Genomic DNA, 5,501 nt, shown 5'->3' with positions numbered 1-5,501 from the left:
TGGGACAATCACTGACTTCACAAGCCCAGAACGTCAGCCTTCAGGCAGTTTATATAACATCACAGAACAGAATAGGAGGCAAGTCAGTAACACCAGTAATACACAGAGGCAACAAAACAGGGGCTACACAAGCACTCCCACCTCCAAAAACAAATAGTACTAGATCACACTTTCTATACAGTACACAACATACAAAAAGGAGAGATGAGTGTACATTCAGATCTTTATTTTCCTCCTCAAAACAGTGAACTATACAGTTATTGTTAGAGATTTAACACATGAATATGTCTGTATGTTAATGATGTGTGTATACAGTGTAACGCATTTAAAAGTAAGAAGTGGTCACGTTCATAATCACATTTAATGTGTGTAAACTTGTTAAAATGACACGTGCAGTATGTGGAACACGTGAAACATGCCCTTTGCACATTTCCTGCAATAAAGACATTGAAACAAATTGATTCAGATTGAGCTTTTATTTTTTAATAAAAAAAAAATCTCCCTCCTAAGAACTAAGAGTTTGTAGTATTTTAATTGGTTTTGAATGTATTGTGACAGTGAAGTTTGGAGTTTTCCCCTCAGCTGTAAGTATAAATGAAGTAAATAAAAGGTATAATCTGTTAGAATGACTAATACACAGAGTTAAATCACTACATAATGTGTGTAATAAGGTACTTGATGTCAGTATGAGTATATTGAGTACAGTAAAGTTAGCCTGGAGCTGCTAGATGAATAAATGTTAATGCTACTGTATTTAAGCTAGTTAAGATAACTGACTAAACCCTTATGTTCATATGTTTTCCCCCTAATATGGATATTTACTACTTTATTCAGGTACAACATTACTGTAACGGATCGGGACTGGAGGCGGATGCAGGTGCAGATCAAAGTCTTTATTAACCACGTGACTCACAACCAAAGAAAACGAGAAACCGGAATCGTGGCATATAACGAGATCATTCAAGGCATGAAAACTAACAATACAAACTATAATACTGAGCGAAGTGCTCACTAACCAAGGCGTGTAAATAGAAAACCTAATCACCCCAAAACATGGACACCTGGGGCAAATTAAAGTCCCTTCACAAAATAATGTCACGTGACTCGTCAGGCGCTGAGCCACAGTGCCATCTGCTGGCCGTGGTCTAACAATTACAATCTCTTTCAGTTCAACACAAATTTATTTCAGTTAGAGCTGCAACAGCTAATACATAAAATGGATAATAATCGATTATGAAAATCGTCGGTAACGAATGTCTCTATCGATCAGTTGGTCTGCTGACGTCACAGGGGGGCGTTTACATATGACATCGCTTTCATGAAAACACGGGCGGAAACACGTGTGAAATGTCAGAGAATACAGAAAAAAAGTGTGCGCCCCAAGTCCTCTGAGGCCTGGGAGCATTTTACATTAAATGCAGCAAAGAAGCCGGTAACGTGCATGTTCTTCAAAGCTGAGCTCGTGCGGCACGGGAGGACCACAGTGATGCACGAGCACGTGAAACAGAAACACGAAGGTGGAACATCAGCACATAAGAACAAACCTGAGAAGATCCACATTATATGAAGATGTGAAATGGTGTAGTCTAGTTTAATCCCATGCTGTTGTGTAAACAGCTTTGTTTATAACTTCGGGACAGTCACACTAGATGTATTTTGTCTGGAGCGTCAGGTTGTGCAGCATATTGATGGATTAAAATCGCGCTACCACAGAAACAGGTTCCATTAAAACGGTGTGAACAAAGTCAAGCAGTAAATCTAAAGGCAGCTGATAACAGCAGCAGTAAAAGATTTTGTAGTCACTGTAGTGGTTTCCATCGAATGCTTATGCGTGAGTGTATAATTGTTCCTGTCCTTTTAAACAAGCCTGTGAGCTTGCTGCGTTTCTCTGTGTGTCTGCTACAGTTACCTTTGATCTGTGTTTCAAATGCCATCTGCTGCAGCTCTACTATGTTATATACATTAATGAATGAATTATATATTTGAGATATTTTTGGTTTATTTTGTCACATCTGAAGTACAGCATGTCTGTAAAAGAAATTTAACAAAAAAGTTTAAAACATGTATTAATTATATATTATTTAGATTTCTTATATTAATCATGGATGTCAACTTGTCTTCAGCAATTATCATTATAAACAATGAAAATATTCATTTACATATAAATTGCTTCTTGCACACTCAGTTGCTGCTGTTGTTTTTTTTATTTCAGAAAGAAACATCTCTCCACGAGTGAATTTGTTCAGAGGAGAAATCCCCCATGCGCTCCTCAACAAGCAGCCACTGTAACAGATGCTGTCCTATATATTTAAAAAAAAAAAAAAAAAAAAAAAGGATTATTTTTATTTTGGATATTATTTAACGTTTTGCTGCTTAAAACTGGACAAACTGTAGACAAATGTTTTATTTAAGGTTTAAATGTAAAAATGAAAGATTATATTAGTAAAACTGTATGTGCCTTTTGCATTTTTTAAAAGTACACACAGAAACACCCTGATTTGGGGGTTTATTTCATTACAATAAACAAAATCTCATTGGAAAAAAAGGTTAGCGTTTTATCTGATTAATTGATTAATCGAAAAATTATTCGTCCAATTAATCGATTATCAAAATAATCCTTCGTTGCAGCCCTAATTTCAGTACAAAATTCTATTTTAAAATGAGAAAAGCAAGTAATGCTTCTGAAACTTACCAAATAGCCGCTATTAAAAACAGATCAGTCATTAAATCAGCATATTGCTGGGGTTACATTACATTCTCACAATCCAGCTGTCACTATTTATTTTATTAAACACACACTGTTCACTCCTTCATCTGGTTACATAAACAAACCTCCATATTGAATACATATTAACCCTTAAATGCATAAATGTTTGGCCAATAGTTATTAAATATTCAGATCTTTAGCGAGCCGGAGTATATATCTAACACGGATGGATCTCTAAACTGCCCCAATAGTATAAAACTGCCCTAATATTTTATTAACATTAACATTTTAACATATTAACAGATTAACGTATTTTATTAACATTAATAATTTCCTTATATTTTTACATTTTATTTGTCATCAAATGTCTTCAACAACAATACGAAAACAAAAACACATTTAAATATAAAACATTTTCATTTACACAATGAATGAAACACATTCGTAATAAATGAAACTATCGCACATTAACATTTTTTTGGGCACTCTTTGTAAATTGATTTCTAATTTGTGGAATTTTATTAGTAGGCTGGTTTTTTCTATGAGAACAATAGTCATAAATGACACTGACTCTCTGGTGGTCATTGCAGCATGGCTGGCCACACCCACAGCAACGCTCCACTGTTTTGGATCAAGTGATGATGGGTAAATGTGGCACCTTCTGTACCACCTGTTTGTTCTTCTTCATGGGGGTTGTGTTTCACAAAACCACAGAGTTTCAGTGCACTCTGGGATGCTCTCGGAAGTCTTGATACCTGCGCTCTTTCTTGCAACCATGGTCTCAGCAGCTGAAGGCCAAGGTTCTCGAGACAAATTCGACATCTGTAAGGACACGCAGCTTCCCAACCTGGAACCTCTGTGATGAAAACAACTTGTGCGTTTGGGTCCTCTTTTGGAAAAACAGCCCCAAAACATTAAAGATCCACCTCCATATTTAACCGTGGACATGAGGTACTTTTCCATATGGCTACCTCTCTGTGTGCTCCAAAACCACCTCTGGTGTTTATTAGAAAAAGCTCTATTTTAGTTTCATCTGACCGTAGAACCCGATCCCATTTGAAGTTCCAGTAGTGTCTGGCAAACTGAAGACGCTCGAGTTTGTTTTTGGATGAGAGTAGAGGCTTTTTTATTACACCTGAAGTACCGTTTCTGTGTTTTGCTGCCAGTGCGATTCCAAGCCTTGTTCATTGTGTTCTACGTTTCATGGTTTTGATCTTGTTTTGTCCTCGTGTTTTCGGATTCTCATTTTAGCCCAGTTTATGCCCGTTTGCCGTTCACCTGAACCCGCCACTTGTTTTTGACCACGGTTTGGCCTTACGATTTAGATTTGTCTTCCTGCCTCTCTTCAATAAAGCTCTTAACTGCATGTGCATCCATCTCCAAATCTATTACATGACAGTAACACTCATAATTCAGACTTCACTATAATTCAGACACGTACCTTTTTTATATGGTTTGGAGGTGTAAGTGCTTTTTTTGTTGCTTTGGTGCTGTTAGAAAATCTTTGGGATTTAGAAGGATGTAGAAAATATAAAATATGAAATCAATGAGGATGAGAATTAAAGGCGCGTCACACTGCCATAGCTATGTCCTGTTTCAAGCCCTTTCAAATTGATCCCTTTCTGAATGAGAGTGAGTTAGTTAAGAGCATGATGGACTGGTGTATCCTGTTAGTCCAGCTAAAATGAAAAGAAAACTGCAGTGGTATTTCTGTGTAGAACAGTAACAGATCAGATCAAAGTGCACTTCTATTAAATCAGAGCTAGTTATTAGCATGCAGTGATGAGTTGTTGTTTTGGTTTAGTTCGGATTCTGAATTATGAAAGTTTATCCTCTGTGCTTCCGACAGTAAGATTGTTATTGTTACATGCGGTTGATTTGTCTAATTACATTACTCTTACATGACATTCTTCTACAGAAAATACACATTCAGTACTGTGTGCGTTTACTTACATCAGCTTTCCTCCTGAACTCTTCAGTATCTCAGAGAGCTGCTTTGTGTCGGAATCATTTAGTTGATTCTCTCTCAGATCCAGCTCTTTCAGATGTGAGGAGTTTGACCTCAGAGCTGCAGTCAGAGAAGCACAGCCTCTATCTGTTATACTGCACTTCTTTAACCTGCAGAGAGGGAGGTAATGGTGTAGATTAATGAACTCCTAGTGAATGTAAACACAAACACAGCTGTTAAAGTAATATAGAGATGAAGATCTTGTCAGTTTTTATATTTTGCATCAGGAAGCATAACTGTAAAGATTGTGATCTCAATTCAGTGTGTTTCATCACTGAGTTACTCACTGCAGTGTCTCCAGTTTACACTCGTGTTTCTTCAGTAGATCACAGAGCTTCTCCACTCCTGAGTCTCCTAGTTCACACTCACTCAGATCCAGCTCTCTGATGTGTGATGGATTTGTACCGAGAGCTGAAGCCAAATCAGTGCAGGATTTCTCACTTTTATAATTGGGGGTGTGGCTGTGTTCAGAATGAACTAATCACATTCAATCTCATGTTCAAAAGTACAACCCCAATTCCGAAAAAGTTGGGACAGTATGGAAAATGCAAAAAAAAAACCCAACACACACACAAAAAAACAAGGAGTCATTTGAAAATTCAGTTCGGCCTGTACTATATTGAAAACACTTTATAAACACATTATTTGATGTTTTACTTTGTGAATTTAATGCCCCAAATCGTACCGATGTGTCTTTGGGGAATGTTGTTCTCAAAGTGTCGGATTATTCACTGATGCATCTGTTGGCAGATCGGTGAGCCTCGACCCATCCTTGCTCTTGAAGGA

Source organism: Ictalurus furcatus, chromosome 4 (assembly GCF_023375685.1).
Source record: "Ictalurus furcatus strain D&B chromosome 4, Billie_1.0, whole genome shotgun sequence".
Lineage (NCBI taxonomy): Eukaryota > Metazoa > Chordata > Actinopteri > Siluriformes > Ictaluridae > Ictalurus > Ictalurus furcatus.
This window is presented reverse-complemented; position numbering follows the sequence as displayed.